Raw genomic sequence first — 19,782 nt, forward strand, 5'->3', positions numbered from 1 at the left:
TTTCCCCAAAATTTCCAAAACAATGCAACATCAAAAATAATGAAGAGTAGATCAGACACTGCCATGGCTACGAGATAGCAAGTGGAACTTTTTGAAAGGCCACACTTGCTCCGAGATAAGAATGCAATTGCCACCAGACTAACTGCAAGATGAAAGAAAATAGAAGAAAATAGATTTGAAATGATTAATTAAATTTTCTCGATACATGTTGAATTTAAGAACTCAGGTTTCTTTTTGTTCAGTACAATATAATGGGAACCACTACAGTAGCTTCTCTTAAGTGAAATAACTTGCACTTTCAAAAGAGAAACAGAATCACATGGGTAGAAAATTAATCTCAGAAACACGGCCAGGTACTCAATACGTCTTTTTGGTGGCGGGGGAGGGGTGGGTCGGGAGAAGGTATATATTTTGCTTTACAGTTTACTCTGTCTAGCTGCAGTTTCCCATAACAAAACACTCACAAAAAACACACACACATACCCGGAATCAGTAAAACAACGAATCGGAGACTCTTGATGGGCAACTGTTTCACACAGAAGGTGGTTTAGTTTTGTAATGAACTGCCGCAGGAATTGATAAATACCGGTACAGATGTAATATTCAAAAGGCATTTGGACAGGTACATGAATAGGAAAAGTATAGAGGGCTTTGAATGGCACAGTGATTCAGTGGTTTGCATTGCTGTCTCACAGTACAAGGGAGTCAGGTTAGATTCCAGCCTCACTGCAACTGTCTATGTGGAGTTTACACGTTTTACCCGTGTTTTACGTCAGTTTCTGCCGGATGCACCAACTTCTTACAAAAGTCCAAAAATGCACATGTCAGGTGGTATGAGTGCTAAATTTTCCCTGGTATCAGGGATTTGTAGGTTAGGTGCGTTAGCCTTTCGAAATGCAGGGGATAACGTAGGGGGATCAGATGCAGACTTGTTGGACTGAGCTGCCTGTTTCCACATGATGTGGACTCTATGAAATGCAGAACTTAGTCGGCATGGACAAGCTGGACTGAAGTGTGCGTTTCCATCGTACAACTCTATGATGCTCATCGTGCATTTAGGGATGGTAATGGCATTGTAGGTCAATGGGTGTTTGGTAGACTCTTACTGCTTAAGATTATTATTGCCTGGTGTTTGCGGAGTGCGAATGTTATTTATCAATTACCATGCCTAGCTGGATGCTATCATGAAGTTTTGGGGCACAAATGTCTTCATTAGACAAGGAGTTGCAAACTGTGCTGAACGTGGTGTAATTGTGTGGAAACATCTTCGGTTTGGAGATGACAAGTGGAGGGAATGGCATTGGTGAGGCAACTGCAGAGTTTGGGGCCAAGGACACGACCTTGCTGAATTCGTGCATCGATGTATGACAGCTGAGATGATTGTCCTTTTAGTGCCAGAACCATCTTACTGCAGGCCGTGCAATAATGAAGAGAGTTGTAATCGCATTGACTCCAGTTTCTTAAAGGCTTCATGTTGTCAGTATATGTTTATGATTTATACGTTAATAACACGGAGATTTTATTTCAGTTCATAAAAAAACTATAAAAATAGGAACATCTGATTAAGGAATAAATATTTTGTAATTACAAGTCAAACAATCCGAAGTTTGTCGCATTTTAGAGTTTAACACATGGTTATGATGAATGGTCAGAAGCTGTGGAATAAAAATTGGGGTTGTGTGATGAGGTTGGAACGTTAGAACGTTTATCATTATCACACGAAAAGAAGACAAATGCTCTCTACTTGGAAAATTAGATTTATGAGCTCTGCCAGTAACATGAATTATGCAGACGGCCAGCAGAATCTCACCAATATGCCTGAAGTCAAAAATCTTGTTCACGATTTTCTGTATTATTATACAACATTCTTTATTGTATTCTCTTTCTCTTCTGTAATCCTCTCTAATTCAATTATTTATCACAGCCGTAAAATGACAAGTGCTGATGCCCATTATTTATTGCATCAGAATTTTTTCCTATTAAATTTATTTTGCTTTTTAATAATATTGCATTAAAACTAACAGGTGCAACGTCCTTAACAAAACCTCTTCCTCCCAAGGAGGACACACATCACAAAGTAATGCACAGTGATAACTTTAAAAATCAACTGCGCTTAGATTATGAATAAACAATTCAAACATTGTTAATCAAAACCTTACCAGATGCAGGTGCGAAATAGTGTCAACACTTGTTATTCCAGATCCTTCATTATTAACATCTAGATAAAGAAATGTAGTAGCCATGGTACAGGCTTGCCCTAACTTTGCTGGAATATCAATCAGTCCAAAAGATTTTTAAAATAAACATTATATGTCCATAGGACAAATGAGTGAATTGACATTGCTTTTCTGTTATTTTCACGATATGCGAATGAGTCACATATATGTACCCCCAATGGAACACTTAACTTTGCAAACTTAGTACCAAATATATACATCAACGATTTATCTAATTTGCATTCAATCGTATTTACAATCTACAATGACAATTTCATCAGTGAACACATCAGAAATTGGAAATGTATTACGAAAGAAGCATTCCACGTTTACAGTCAAATTATGGTTCTCGTTATGAACGTAGTCAGGTATTCACTTGAATTCGGTTCACCACAAACAGTTAAGTTCTATATTCATAGATACTCTTACTACACAACGCCACTGGGGTAAATTGTTCTCCCCCTCCCCCCCCCAGTTAGTAACCCACACTCAGTATAATTTTACTTTGATTGATGCTCCCAGTAACACCTGGGCACTGGGGTTACTTGTCCCTCTTTGAATAGGAACCCACATTCCGAATAATTCTAATTGGAAGATGCAGAGATATGTACAACATGAGTGGTTCCAAGACTTACCAGGAACTCCAACAACAGCATTGATGGTGTAGTAAACTTTTTTGGCCATTTGCCTTGGAAGATGCATTTTATTGTTTGTGGCACTAACTTTCCCTTGCTGCAGCTCTTTGTCTGTTGGAATTGGAGCATTATTTCGAATTGGAGGTAATACAGTTTCAGAGACTTTACTTTATATAGTGTGGTATATCCACTGGGAAATTATGATGACACTTTCAAAGTTTTACTCTTTTTCAACAACCAAATTATCCCAAGAGGTATACTTTAATGATGTCTTTCGCAAAGTCAATTTGAATACCCCAATCTCTGAATTAATTGGATCCTTTTGGGTCTCAAATGCGAATTGCAGGCTAACTTCAAACAACAAGACTTGCTTTATTTCTCTCACAATTAGTCCCAAAAATATAAGTTTTTTGCACTTCTTTTCGCTGAGGACACTTGCTGTTGCTGAGGCTATTCGGTCATTCAATGCCTTTCGTTGTAGAGTTCGTTGAGAGGTGTTATACTCAACATGGTTATATTATTGCGTTCCTTTTAATTCACTTTTGCAACTCGTTTGGCAAAATCTATCTATGAATGAATTCTCTGAATAAGAACCAGAAGTTCATAGTACCCATCACAACAGCTTGAACGTACACTAGTTAATATTTCTGCAAAACGAAGACAAATATTAGTTAGGTGCAACTTAGGTGAATTGGCCATGCTAAATTGCCCGTAGTGTTAGGTGAAGGGGTAAATGTATTGGAATAGGTTTAGGTGGGTTGCTCTTCGGAGGGTCGGTGTGGACTTGTTGGGCTGTAGGACCTGTTTCCACACTGTAAATCGTCTAATCTAATCTAAAAACAAAAACTAATTCAGAAAGTTAACTTACAAATCATTGAATGATAACATCATAAGGGACAGACTTGACTCATCGATCCGTCGTGTTTGTAAGTCGAAAATTATATTATAAACTACACGAGTCCCATTTCAAAACTTACTCCATTGTCTTGATTGTCATTCAAGTACTTTTTAAAGATTTTGAAGATTCCCAACTCAACCGACCGTCCTCTGGGTGTCATCTTCCCTTTGAACCTCGAGCCTTTCAGCTACAAAATGGGCCACATTGCTATTGGATCTTCAGAGAAGGGGAAAAACTGCTTTAGATTCCCCCAATCCATGCCCCTCATAGTCTTATCCTCTTATCTCTACTCGTAAGATCGCAACTCGACCTTATCCAGAATCTGTCTTCACAACTAAACTGCTACTCTCCCAGCAACATTTTCGCGAATGTCTTTCTGCACCCTGTCTAATGCAATCACATCCTTCTTATCGTACAGTGACCAGAACTGCACACAAAACTCCAATTGTGACCCGAACCAAAGTCCTCCAGAGCACCGACAGGAAATCCCTGCTGGGAAAGATATCTTTTTCACTGAACCATTAACCACTTCTGCCACATTGAGGGATCTTTATTTCCTCTGAGCTTCCTCGTATCCCACCACTCATTGAGTACTGTCTTGTCTTGTGCCTCCTGGCAAGAAGCATCATCTCACATGTATCAAAGTTAAATTTCATCTACTACTGACATGCCCAACTAAAAACATTATCTTTTTGTAGCTGTAACCTGAGATTATCTTCCTCACTGCCAATCACCCTATGAATATTTGTATCATCAAACTTACTTATCATCCCTAAACTTCCCCTCTGTTTATCCCACCAACCAGCCTCACCACTAACACACAGCACATATACGTCATGTGCATGTAAAATATGCTAATATGTTTCGACTTATTACCTTACTTACTGTGGGTAAGTATTTCCCTCTGCTCCTTCACAGTTCCTTTAAACTCAGCAAATACACGAACCCGCCTGAATGAGAAGCAAAGAAGATGGTCTCATAATTACTCATAAACAGTTCAAATAAACATGGCTGACAGCTAGAAGTAAGTTTGGAGTGCACATAGCAGGACCTGCTCGTAGAAAAGGCCAATATACAATTAATGATCCCAGAACTTAAAGATGTTAATGTTTATTAGATAGGGGATATAGCAAGTGATATTCAAGACGTTTGGGGGATGTAGGAAGGAGAGGTGTTTACGATGTTGACAAAAGCAAGACCACCGAAGTCTGAGCTGGACTATGCAGTGATATTTGATGAGTCTCAGGATGAGGTGTTAGAAAGACAGTGACAGTAGAAAGACAGTACTCCACAAAATTTGAGAAGTGAAGCAATGTTCTTAGAGGAGCAGGAAGTGATCCTGCAAATAGAGAGAAATCCATTCCTGCCAAATTGGTAGAGTGTACCAGGCTCTTCACTGCATGGAGCCTTACTTGTAAATAAGGGATATCAATCTAAAGATTTAGGCCCTCTGGCCAGGCATGTATAAACAATTAGGAAATGGTATATGCTCACGACAGGGGTTTGGGAATCCAGGGATGGCAGCTATATTAAAACACTAGCGTGCTGCAACTTGACAGGGAATCCAAAGGAAGCCAAGGTAACATCCCAGCGGAGCATACCAGTGATAGTGGGGGAAGACGATCAATATGGTAATGAGCAATTGGATACATTACCTGGCAATTTGTGGTCGGAACATGATACAGATGGGGGGAGAATAAAATCAGCTGGACCAGTGGAAATAAGGTTGAAAGCAGGTGCTGGGATAGTAGTGAAATTTATGACGAATGAAGATATCTCAAGGGTCGGTATACCGTTGGAAATCAGCTCAGAGAATGGGTCTGCCTTCATTCAAAACGTAGTTAATTTGGTGCTGCATTCTTTGAAAATCAAACAGAGGTTTGGATGCGTATATCATCCCCAGTCACAGGGTATGGTGGAAAGAATTCATGGGACATTGACAGCCAAATTAAACAAGATCTGCGCAAGCACCAACCTTAATTGGATTGATGTGCTGCCGCTGGCTTTACAATCTAACACTACCTGAGATGCTCACACCGCTTGAGATGCTCACAGGTAGACTTGTGCCAGTGCCCAGGTGGAGGGGCCCATACAAAGGGCCTAGCTTGGAGCAGTTAAGCTTAGAACTTCAGCAATATATGCAGCAGCAACCTATGATACATGAGACTATCCACCTGCTGGAAATACAAAGGGAACTGACAGCTGTCAACGAGGAAGGACCTAGTGAGCTCGAGGATTGTGTGTACGTGCGGATTTTTCGAAGATGCTGAAATGAGTCGAGGAGAGACAGAACTTTCTTAGTGATTAAGGCATCATCTACCGCCATCCAGTTGGAAGGACAACACATATGGTACCACCTTAATCATTGTACTAAACCTGTCTCATCGGCACATATTAACTCTAACACTGAGGTAAGTGGTGTTAAGGCTGAAAAACATGGACACGGGTAGGGCACACAGCAGGCTAGTACGCCTCCACAGGGTTCTGAACAAGGTACAGGTGAAGTTCGTGGGAATCCTGATCATTCCAGAAATGATACATATGGAGCTGTTGAGAACAGTCCTCCTGGCAGCAAGGATGGGGAAGACATGGGGGATGCCCCTGATAACCACCTCTCTGATGCCAGAACTGTTAATCATACTTGGCGACCATTAACTTGGCAGACCTGGACAAGTAATGCCAGGGTTACTTTGCTGCCCTAGCATGGGTACGCACCCGTGACAATCACTGGTCTCAATGGGCAAAAGACACGGTCGAAGTAATGGCTCGACAGGACTGCTTCTTGTGTACTAAGTTAACCCCCTCATACTATGTTGTCCATATGCCCTTTAACTTGATCATCTGTACTGAATGGTGTTTGCAGCACTCTCGCCGACCCCTTTACCTGAATGATTCATAAACTTACAGGCAATCACCTTGCCACCTTTTGGTGTCTGCTCCTTCAGGCCACTGCATTCTATCAACAGGATGATGTGGGCTGGCAACAACTTCAACAGTGGTGTTGATATAGTCCCCCGTGGTTCATCAGTAAGCCTAATTACATGTTTCCCGAGGCTGTTTTCAGTAAACGGGAAGGGATGTGTTTTGAAAGCTTTAAGTGAAATGGCTCCACACTATCGGCAACTTCATGGGTCTCTGTGGGAATACAATTCAAATGGAGGTGGACACCACATTTAGGGCTGTTTTAAATTCTCAACGTGTCCCACTGGCAAATACTTACTGGCTGGGAGGTAAGAAAGTAGGGTTGCACATGACGCTGCCCATTGACAGAAGTGGCAGCTTTGCCCGGGTAATGTTCCGAGACGCAGTAGTTATGTCGCCACATGCAGCTTGACGCTACGTCACAGTCGCCAAACTAAGCGAAGGTATGTCCCTGATACGACAATTCAGATTGCTAGTATAGGACAGCCAAGAGGTATTCCTAACGGGTTTAAGGCCCGCAATGGGATTGCCGTGGGCTGGGAAGCTCTTATCCCAATGATAGGAGTTAGCAAGAATGCTGAATGGATTAATTATATTTGTTACAACCAACAGCGATTGATCAATTATACTGATGTTGACGTTGTGGCCTTCGGAGAACAATTGAATGCTTCTACTAAAAGGACATGACAAAACTAACAGGCCTTAGATTGGATACAGGAAGCAAAAAGCGGAATTTGTGTGATGCTTGGGGAACATTGCTCTACATTTATACCTAACAACACTAGCCCTGGGGGATCTTTGAAAAAAGCAAAAGAAAAACAGAACAATCTAAGAAGGTAGATTAAAAAAAACATCGTGGGGTTTGGTCATCAGGCTTTTGATTGGTTGAATAATATATTAGGGTCTTGGGGAGCATGGTTTGTCAAGATTGGTCTTACTGTAGGTGCGGTATTGCTTGTTGTTGCTTTTATCTTTTGTTGTGCTCTACCTTTTATTAAGTCGTTTTTAGTTCGCGTCACTGCACGGCAACTTGTGGTCATTTCAGATACCCCAGGAAAAGCTTACTCCTCTGGTGTAACCCCACTGTTCTATGATTATGATCTAACAACTGCCACAATGCAAGGAATATGTCCACGTGGGGACATCGATGATACTTCTGAAGAACGTGCGGGTCAAAGATTGTGAGGGATCTTGGGTCTGTTTTCCTGTTCTGGTTATTGGAGGGCAGGTTTTTGGCCCAAGGGACCTCAGGAATGGAGGAAGAACCCTTTAAGTTTCAGACTTCGAAAATTATTTTGTCCATGTTGGGATCTATATTGCTGGTGTTGGGCACAAGACAGGCTATGCTTATTGTCTTCTTTCCATGGGTGATACCAATAGGTCTCAAAGGGGGGAATATGGAATATAAAGAACATGATAGCATGGAAGGGTTAAAGCATGAAGACCACTGTCATCTGTATTGTGTCGAATGCAGGGGCAAGATGGGATAACCATAGTGGAACATTCTTGCACCAATTAGCAGAGTAAGGTTAAGGCTGAAAGGTCACGATGGTGAGATGAGATAACAGACGTAATAAAGCAAGTTTCTCTGTTAAGTGTTATTATGACAGGATTGGGACTAGAAATAATTGGGACATGACATTACAATATCTAATTAATAGTTACTAGAGTGAGCTTGAGACAGGAGAGTGTTGTAACAGATGGAATAGCTAAATATCTATCATGATAGGTTAGTTTGCAATTGAAGGTCACAGCAGCAGAGTTACGAATAAATATCTAACGGTGACATTAGAATAACATTCAGTAGAATGTACAACTTAGGTGATAATGGAAACTAACACCACTGGTTTATTGTGTACCTAGAGTGAGGTACTTGATTAATGCAGTTGGACATGTTGATAAGCTAACAGAAACATGATAAAAATATATAAAAATCCACGGAGCCTGAGGTCGGCGGGCTTTCGAGAATCAGCTTTCTCGGTGTCACGGTTTTTTGTTTGCAAATAAAAGGCCTACTTCTTGAATAACTCGCTGTGTCACCTGGTGGTTCTCTATATTTTCTCCACAACAGTGTTCGACAAGTTTCCTCTACTGCTAAGCCATAGGCTGTGTAGCAAGGTTAGATCACAGTGAATACAGTCTATTCAGCCTCTCCCCATAGCTGAAACCCTCCAACCTTGGCAGCATCCTTGGAAATCTTTTCTGAACCCTTTCAAATATTGTTGTCAAACATCTCAATTTGAGTAAAGCGTTTGATAAGATTCTCCACAGTAGGCTATCACAGAAAATACGGAGGCATGGTATTGAGGGTGATCTAGCGGTTTGGATCATTAATTGGCTGTAAGGAGTCAGAGGAAAGTGTTTGATGGGAATTGTTTCATCATGGAGTTCAGTTACTAGTGCTGTACTGCAAGGACCTGTTTTGATGCCTCTGCTGTTGATCAGTTTTATAAATGATATGGATGAGGGTATAGAAGCCTGGATTAGTATATTTACAGATGACATTAATGTTGGTGGAGGTGCAGATAGTACCAAATGATGTTGTAGGTTACAGTGAGACACAGATAAGCTGCAGAGCTGGGCTGAGAGCTGACAAATGGAGGTTAATGCGGAAAAGTGAGAGGTGATCCACTTTGGAAGGAGTATCAGAAATGCAGAGTACTGAGCTAATGGTAAGATTCTTGGGAGTGTGGATGAGCAGTGAGATCTCGGTGTTCATTTAGAACCCTGAAAGTTTCCACCCAGGTTGAAGGGTTGCTAACATGGCGAAGGTGTGTTAGCTTTTATTAATAGAGGGATTGAGTTTTGGAGCCATGACGTCATGTTGCTGAAAAAATCTCGGGTGTGGCCACACTTGGAGTACTCCGCACAGTTCAGGTTACTGCATTATAGGAAGGAAGTGGAAGCTTTGGAAATGGTGCAGAGGATATTTATCAGGATGTTGCCTGGTACGGAGGGAAGGTCTTATGAAGAAGGCTGAGGGACTTAATGCTGTTTTCCTTAGAGAGAAGAAGGTTAAAAGGTGACTTGACAGAGGCACACAAGATGATCAGAGGAACAGATAAGGCAGACAGTGAGATCCGTTTTCCTCGGATGGTGATTGTTATCATGAAGGGGCATAATTTAAACTGAGGGGGCATACATGTAGGACAGATATCAGAGATAGATTCTTCACTCAGAGAGTCGTAAGGGCATGGAATGCCGTGCCTGCATCAGTCGAGGGCTCGCCAACTTTAAGGGCATTTAAATGGTCACTGGATAAACATATGGATGATAATGGAATATCGTAAGTTACATGGGCTTCAGATTGAGTTCACAGGTCGACACAACATCGAGCACTCACGAGCCTGTCCTGCACTGTAATGTTCTATGTTCTAAAACACCCATCCCTATGAGCTTGTTCAGTCTCTCAAACATTCTGTATCTATGTTCTATCTTTGTCTGCAGTGGCCAGCAGGGTGAGAATAAGAGTGATACTGTGAATGTGGGACCAGTACTGGGTTGCATTTGCAGATGTGTTGATGGACAGAAAATGAGTTTGTGAAAATAATTCCCTCATTTTGACTGTGAGGAAGCCTTGAATTTATTGAGTTGATAATTGTTTTTTTTTTCTCTGATGACATCTGGTATGATTCTTTGAATGGTAAGCAGAAAGGATATCGGTGTATGTTGGTAAATGTGGATTATTATCGTGCTGTGAAATGTGATAGATGTATTTGAATAGTCATGGCGAACATTTACAGAAATTCCCAGATCCCTAATTATGTTAAATCAACTCTTGGAGTCTGTTTGATGCAGTATTCCGGTGTGGAGCATTCTCTACATCTGAATGGATATTCTGTATCACACCTTCTGATATGAAATCCGGTATTCTCCACTGCAGCCAGCTTTTTTCCGGATTTCCTGGTGTCGCTCTGATCTGCATCATGTGCAAATATTTTATTGAAGACAAAATACTTGTGAATGTCTGGTTCAGTCCTTATGTCCCGAAATGGGGAACATTGAAAGGCAGGAATGATCTCATAATTGCCTGTGTGACTGAAACAGTGATCTAGACATGGGCTGTAGGTGGTGAAGAGAATGACACAGCCCACTGGCTGGTTATTTTGCTGGGTTCTGTTATTCAGCAGAGTTTGGAAAAGCTGAGCCGTTGATCTGGGCGGGGATCAGCAATTTACTTTCTGGACAACGACTGCCGCTGTTCGGGAAGACAGCGAGGTAATTTCAACTTGGGTGGTTTAGGAAAACGTTCACAACGTAGGTAATGAAAGGATGCATTGATATCTGTGTTGGTCTTCCTGCACTGGGAAGAAGGTAAAGCCAACAGGAAGGCGAAGTGTTCTCTCCCATAATAGGTCACCTTATGCCCAGCTGCTATGCGGAAACTGAAAGGGGTAATGTCAGGATGTCAATCAAGGAATAGACTTTGGGTCAAACATTCTCTTTGCAGTGTCAGTAGGCACAGTTTGAGATGGGTTACTTGGAACAAAGCCCATCATATTAAAGAAAACGTGAAATCCTGCAATTCACAATTCAAGTTCTTGCATGGGAAGGTCAATGTTGGATTACTTTGTATCCCAATCCCAGTGTTGTAGTAAATTCTGGGATCAGTGAGAGGTTTAAAGAGAGAATCAGGGTAATTGACAGAGAGCAGAACAATGTTACTGATTTTTGTACAAATCCTCCTGCAATGAATCAGAGAATACCACAAGCCTTCTTGATAACTCGCTCTAACTTTATTTGAAGTTACTTTTACTTGAAGCCGCATGATACACGGGATGTTTAGAAATAAATAGAGACGGGGAGAGAGAAAGAGAGAGAGAATGAGAGCTCCAGGTGCAATCAGTGGGAGCTGGAGGTCGGGAGAATCCTGGAAGAATTGTTAACCGGAAAAATGTTTGGGGCATACAGAGACAAACAGAACAAAAGACTTGCAGACTGACAGGAAATGGGAATAATAGCAAAGGAGGCAGAGGGAGACAAAGGGAAACTGAGAGGTGAGGGAGATGATTCAGTGAACAGTAAAATGTTGCCTGTGTGGGGGATCTCGACTTTCTCTTCAAACCTCGCTCGGATGTATTTCATTCTCTCCTTTATTTCGGGGTCAGCGGGTGCTATCGATTTCACTCTTCGTGATGTGACCCAGGGAAATCTGCTGCTGCTCCTTTCTATTTGCACTTTCCTTCTATGCAACCTCTGCTCCATTCGTCAGCCATCTTGTAGACCCAGATACATTGTTAAGTCAGTGACCATACTTCTTCTAGAGTGGCATCAGCAGACCCTAAGATATTTCTTGAATGAATGCAGCAACTGACAGCGCGAACCTGAAAAAATGATACACAGAACCTCCACTGTCTTTCCAGTGACAGGAACAAGTCTAATCCATATATAAATGGAGCACCCACTCGATGCTGGAAATGCTTTCTGGTCCCCAGTTTGTTTTCCTGACTGATTACAACTCTGCATAGTCACAGTGACCTGAAATATGAACAGTTCCGCTCTCCATAGAACTAGTTGACAATGTCCCTGTACAACTTTTTGTCCCACAGTTGCGATAAGAGCAACATCACTAATGTTGCTTGAGAAGATTGGAAATACTGGGGAGGCAATGATCTATGTATTAACTCTAGTCTATAAAACCAGGGACCCAGTAATGAATGTTGGATTCGAATCATAACGCGGCAGTCTGTGGAAGTTGAATTCAATATAACAGCTAGAATTAAGAATCTAATAAAACTATGAAGTCATTGTGGATTGTCAGGAAAACCCAGCTGGCTCAATAATGTCCTTCACGGAAGGAAGTCTGCCATCTTCTCATGGTATGGTATACATATGACTGCACGTACACAGAAATATGGTTGACTCCAAATTCCCTTTGAAATTGCCAAGCCACTCAGTTATAATAATCAATGCGAAGTGTCAAAGAAACTGGATGGACTTCGACGTTGGCAATTTACAGCACGTCGACTGCAGTGGTTCAAGATGGCAGCTTATCAACACCTTCTCAATGGTAACTGGGAAAGGGAAATAAATGCTGACCCAGCCAGCAACACTCACAACCCATTAATATTCATTCTCAGAGATAAGCGTCAGTGTGGGCATACCTCACTGTACACGGGGTCTTGGATATGCACCTACATGGACATGATATTCATGATAATGGGAATAGATGAAAAAGCAATGTGATTAATCTCACATTTTATTTTGATCCCAGCTGATGATCAACAATCCCGTTGTTTGTTTCTTTTTCTGTCCATCTCTTTATTTTTCTCCATCGACTCAACTCACTCCAACCTGTCAGCAGCATCAATCACACTATTTCTCAGCTGGTTTCAGTGCCAATGCATGTTCAACGGACTCGAAATGTTAACTCTGCTTTTCTCTCAACAGAGGTTGCCAAAGCTGCTCGGTTTCACCCACAGTTATAGTTTCTTTCAGTTCCAAATCTTCAAATTATTTTTTTGTTTGTTTTAACCTTCAATTTTCTTATTTCAAGGCCAAGGGCAACACTTCCTGATCATCATTAATAGCCCTTGCTTTTGAAGGCATTCCACATGGCAGTAAAGGTCAGCACATTGTTGGGGATCTGAAGTCGCTCCTGACACAAACGATTTATTTAAGTTAGATTTATTTAGCAAAGGACAGCAGTGAAGCAGATAGGTTTTCAGGCAAAATGCTGGTGTTTTATTGTTTTTCTGAGTGAAATTTGCATTTATAATTTGAATTTATGTTTTGACATCAGTTGTGGTAGGATATGAAAGTGTCTTAAGTGCAATGACTTGCATTTCTGCAATACTGTTCAGCAATAATACTATTCTGCCATAGTGTCACTACTGTGAACCTACTTTAGAGACAAGAAAAATAGTGTGATCGAAATATTTGTAACCCGAACTTTGGCCGGTGGAGAGCTAGACCCATAAAGTCTGATTTATTCAGGAACAAAACGGCCACAGAGATGGAACCTGGGGATACAATGGCTCTGGTAATATTCAAGGTTTGCCAATGGAGAGAACAATGAGACATAAATCAGTTCAAGGTAAAATGAAGCCCTCGAGACTGTGAACTGTTTCTTTCTCAGATGTGAGTGAGAGGTCCGAAGTTGGTGCATAATGAGTGGAGTTGGTGATTAAGACTGATTACTTTCGTTTCAGGCTTTTGCAAATGGGAGTAAAATCGAAATAACATTGAAAGCCAACATAGTTCATGAATTAATAAAAGGACAGAGAGAGTGAGAGACTTACCAGGTGCCCCAATAATAGCAAGAATGGCATAGTAACCCGCCTGGATAATCAGTAGTACAAAGTTGTGAGAAGATTTGTATCTCGGGTGCCGGATGAAACATCATAGAAGCGCTTGACAGGAGGCTCCCAAGCACTGAGGATGTCACCTAGACCGGGGACGAAACGTCTGCAACACCAATTCCCTGCTCGGCGAACAGAACCACAACAATCAGTAGTACACCTAACTTCCAATATGATACGTTTTCTGAACAACAGAAAAGATATAAAAGACCCCAAAATAAACCCTTGTCGATTGATGGAACATTCCATTGAAACGTTCTCAGATTCTGATCCATTTTGTAACAATTCAGTCTCATGGTCTTGGAGTCTGAACTCTCTTTTCCATATCTCTGCAGATGCTGATCCCTGTTTGTATCGGAGTTGATGCATCTGCTGCTACAATGTCATAAATCACTGAAACAAGCCTCTTAATAATATGTCAGTGACACAGTTAGAATCCTCGGATAGTGACATCAAACACGGTCACTGAGCAAACATTTCCAGTTAACAGCTTTCACTACAGTACTTCCCGTTCGCAGTAGTAACTTGATTGGATTGCGTGTTGACATCACTGACTATCTCATCTCTCATCACCAATTGCTCTTACGAAGTCGGTAAAGGGAGAATGATAGATGCTTTCTTTTCGCAGGTCAAATAATTTTGCTGTGTTTTCGATGTACGATGTAATATCTCTCGCAGCCTCACCCAAAAAAAAGCACAGACAATGAAGATATTTTTGCTTTGCTGATTTCTCCTCCACCAAAACATGACAAGCAAAAGGTTGTCACTGGATCAGCTTGCTCTAACCACAGAGAGGAAGTATGGATTTGTCCGGACTACCCTCTCGTTGGTCGAGTAAGTCAAATCTTTTTGCAGCTTATTGACTTGAAACGGTCAATATTTACATTTTAAACTTCTGCCTAAATTGAAATATGATATGAGCAATAAACGTGCTCATTAAAAAATATGGATTAATGAACCAAAGACAGAGTGAATACGATATTGGCCAGGAGAGGGAAAAGAATAGACCAGCGGCTACGGAGACTGGAGGAGGTTCAGTCATAATCTCAGTTGCCAGTATTTGACATTGACTCTCATGTACAGAATGAAATATAACGCACACACACGGAAACAGGTTGCTCTTGGGAGATGGAATATCGGTCGAACGTTTGAATAGGACAATATAATTTTAAATGTGATGTAAGGAATTATGTTTATATTTAACTTTTAATTACAAGGTATGCAACTTGATAAGAATATTCGTACTTGGACAGGATATTCAGATTTCAAAATAGACACGGGTACCATCATGTGTTGGAATGGAGAGACATTACAATCAATAAAGGTAGAAATGTCGTTAATTCCAAGCTGACGCAGAGATAATGAGCTGAGTGATCATCATCTTTGTTGTAATTATTCTATAGCATGGATTAAGCTTTCAGAGCGAGAGAAGACAATCCTGTTCAGTGAACGACAAAATGTTTAATCATCAATATACTATCCATGAAGGGTTGTTTAATAAAATGCAGCTGCCTGTAAAATACACTTTCTTGGATAATTTTGAGGATGATATAAAGTAAAGCTTTCTTTACTCAGAGATTTGTAAGGGAGTGAAATGCCATACCTGTCAATGTAATTAACTCACACACATTAGGGAGAATTAAACAATCTTTGGATAAGCACATGTATGTTGATGCGATAGTGCAGGGGAAGAGCTGAGAATGGTCCATGGGTCAGCACAACATCGAGGACCGAAGGGACTGTTCTGCCTTCTATTGTTCTATGTTCTGAAACCTAGTGGTTGACAGTGAAGAGTGAAGTGTTAGGTTTTGTGGGGGCGGGGAGGGGTGTGGGGGTGGGGGTTGGGGGGCGTTTTATAAATGAATTGTTCAAATCGACTTATCAGTGGCCAATTTAACAATCACATCTAATAATCACAAATGTGAGGAAATGCACTTCAGAAGTAAGAAGGCAACATAGTACTCAAACTATGAAGAAGGCTATGTTTGCTCAGGTTTTTCTTTGGAGCAGGAAACGTTGAGAGGGAACCTGACAGAAGGGTACAAGAGAATTTGGGAAATGGACAGGGTGCAGGCACAGCTGTTGAGGGGTCGATAACAAGAGGGGACACTATTTAAATAAACTTTAAGAGGGTGTGAGAGAATTTTGGAATGTGTTTTGAATCCACCCGGTGGTATGTGTCTGGAATGCACTGCCTCGGAGGAAAGTTGAGGCAGGTAACTTTACAAAATGTATAAAATCATTGGATGAACATTTGGCCCGGCAGACACGCTGGTTTCTTCTATAATGTATGAATATACGTGGTGGCTCTTATGAAATCGCTGACATACTCTGAAGCTCAAGTCAATGGCACTTGTTCGGAGGCAGCAGCACTTGGAAAGCTAGTACGTTCAAATAAATCTTTTGAGCTATAATCTGGTGTTGTGTGATTTTTAACTTTGTCTTATTCCCCACGCACTGAGCAAATCTGCACCTCCCTCAAGCAAACCCCCAGACTCTGACCACCCGTTCCATTATGGTGACTAAGAACCAAAGAACTGCAGATTAGAACAAGAGAGGAAAGTAGTAATTAGGTGTGGTAATTCAGCCCTTCGAGTGTGTTCCACCGGAAACATATATGTTTCTTTTTTTTTAACGTGTTGATCTATTCTTCCTGCACAGCACTCTGGGTGAGTACTTTCTACTGATTCAAAATCATCCAAGAGAAGTACTTTGTCCTGATCTCAATTTTGAATCTCGATCCTCCGATACTACACATATTATCTTTCATTCCAGACTGTCTCAAAAGTGTGAACATCTTTCCCACGTCTACTTTTCCAATCCGCTTCAGCATTTCATGCACCTCAGTCAGATCTCTCCCTCATTCGTCTGGACTCCAGCAAGTACAAGCCCAAGGTACATAGCTACTCACTCTATTGCAGCCCTTTGTTGTCTGGAATCAACCTGGTGAAACTTCTCTGAAGTGCCTCCAGTGCCACCGCAGCATTTCTCCAGTATGGAGACCAAAACTAGACGCAATTGTTCAGGTCTGGAAACGAAACCGTATGTATTTGTAACAATGCTTCTTTCCATTTCAAATCCTGCAATAAATCCGCGGGTTTCGTTTGTCTTTACAATTAAGTGCTGCATCTGAATACCTGCTTTCCGCAATTAATGCAGAAAGACTATCTGATAAGCCATTGTTCACGTACTTTGACTCTGTTTCCCATTTAAATCATAACTTTTTTTGGCCAAAAATGGACAACCTCGCACTCAGCCTCGTCAACTCGTCTGCCAATTTCTTTCTCACTCTCGTACTCTGTCAATATATATCTGTGAACTCTGTCTGCTCATCACTACCTGTTTTCCAAAGTCTTTGAGTATCACTTTAGAGTTACCAACGTTGCTTTGTGTCTGGTGTCACAAACAGGCCAGACGAATTAAGGATAGCTGTTCCCTTCCCTAAAGGACTTTAATGAACTATTTGGGCTTTCCTTACAATCGATTTATGGTCATCAGTATCTTAATTCAAGAGGTTTTCTTAAACTCCACCAGCTGCCTTGGAAGGATCCAAACTCAAGTCCTTAGAACACGATGTGGTCTCTCGATTAACAATTAAGCGTTAATATGACTAGCTCAGCGTTTAATCGAATCCTGCACAATGCAACTACTTTGTGCAGTATGACATGTCCCAGTTTTGCCCGAACGTTATCGATTATATAATTGTTCAAAAGGGTAGAGGGTTTTGATATTTAATCAATAACTTATGCTGAATGCACATTACAAATTTACACAGATATTATTATACAAATATTGAATTCCTTACCATCAAATGCCACCTTTCTATCTACCACGGGGATTTACCACTGCTAATTGCTGCGTACATACCACCACAAGAAAAGATTAAGGAAGCTCTGGACCTGCTGTACTCCACTACGAACACCTTGGAGATGGAATACCCCGAGATCCTGTTTTTTTTTAACTGGCGACTTCAAACAAGACAATCTATGGAACGATTTACCCAAGTACCACCAGAACAGTGCCTGCGCCACCGGCGACCGAACATTTTGGGGCACTGCTACACTACTGTAAAAGATGCCAATAGCTGCACCACCCGCCTTCATTTCGGGAACTTCGACCGGGCATTCAGACATCTATGATTTCTTCCCTCACCAACGTCATTCCTCTGATCGTGCCTGTTTGTCCAGGTCACCTCTACCTTCTGCTCACTTTCTGACCTGCTTCTTTGGTTCCCAGCCTCCTGCTTTATAAATTTCAATCCACACACGGTGCTGTATGGAATCTCTCCACCAGGATGTTGGTGCCCTTTCAGTTGAGGTACAACTCCTTTTATTACAGGTCCCTTCTGCCCTGGAAGAAATCCTAATGTTACAATAATATGAACCGCTCGCCCCTCAGCAACTACTTAGCCCCATTTTAAGCGACACCATCCTTCCATACCTGCCTCAAGTCCACGTGGCACAGGGAATAATCTTCAGATTGAAATCACCAAGATACTGTATTTAAATTTAGCACCCTGAACTCTGTTTAGAGTTACTTGTCATTCTACCCGCCTGTGTCATTTTGTACCAAGGTGCACCACAGCTTGGGACTGCTCACCATCCCCATTGGCATCTCCTGAGCATGCGTAGATACATCCTTGTCCTTGCCACCATTAATCCTGTTTCTGAATGGGTGCAGCATCTGATTTATCCGCACAGGTATTGCCAGGCATACTGTGCTTTATCAACACAGATGTCGCCAGGTTTACTGAGCTTTTCCAGTAATTTCTCATGTTGTCATCATATATAACAGTTTATTGAGACCAAGTCTGTGCCACCCAGACTTGAAAAATCTCAATTTTAATTCTTTTAAAATATTTAATTATTTGGTAATCCAATTATGTATTTTTCAGTCCATTAACATCATATTGTTCATTTTTCCAAACGATGATCGAAAGAGATCTTTTACATCACTTCTCACTTCAATTCAATGGCAGAGAACTGTTCGCAGACAGGCATGCAGGCACACAGAAAGAATTACTTTGTCGAAAAATACTAGTTAAGATATAAACAATTAGAATTATAAATAGAATTAAAGATTAGACAATGGAAGGATGAGAGAACTTGGCCTTATTCATCCTGGACCAGAGAAGACTTAGATGGGAACTTAATGAGCTGCTCAAAGCAATGAAAATACTGTAAGAGCATCGAAAAGAAGATTCTTCATCCGTCAGTTGGCATTAAAGTTATTAGGATATATAGGCATACCGAGAAGAAAAGAATGACGAAAGAAAGTCTGGAGCCAATCGAACAAAGTTGTGGAAAGTTTTGCGTGGAATCTGAGGAGATAGGAAAAATGTGAAATGTATGTTTTTCGACGATATAAATACTAGAGAATAAAAACAATATTGCCGAGGAGAATACTGAGGAAAAAACTACCAGATAAGACGGGTTTGACGTTCACAAGGAGGAGGTGTCAGCAATTGTGGAATGTGTGAACATAAATAATTCCCCGGGACAAGTGGAATTTATGCTAGCATTCCCTCAGAACTCAGGGCGGAGACTTGCAGAACCATTGGCTTTGATATTTATGGCATGAATGACGACAGGATTAATGTCATGACGCTGGAGGATAGCAAATGTCCGTGTTTTCAAGAAGGGGAGGAGAGACAACCCTACTAATTATAGGCCATTGAGGCTTCCTTCGGTTGTGGATAAATTATTGGAAACGTTTGTAAAAGCGAGGATTAATAATTGTCGAGGGTGGAACAAGTTTAATCTGGAGAAGTCAACTCGGTTTTGTGAAGGATATGTCGTGCCTCCCAACCC

The sequence above is a fragment of the Chiloscyllium plagiosum genome, unplaced genomic scaffold, assembly GCF_037043375.1.
Source record: "Chiloscyllium plagiosum isolate Xiang-an unplaced genomic scaffold, Cpla_swu_hap1 HiC_scaffold_37, whole genome shotgun sequence".
In the NCBI taxonomy this organism is placed as follows: Eukaryota; Metazoa; Chordata; class Chondrichthyes; order Orectolobiformes; family Hemiscylliidae; genus Chiloscyllium; species Chiloscyllium plagiosum.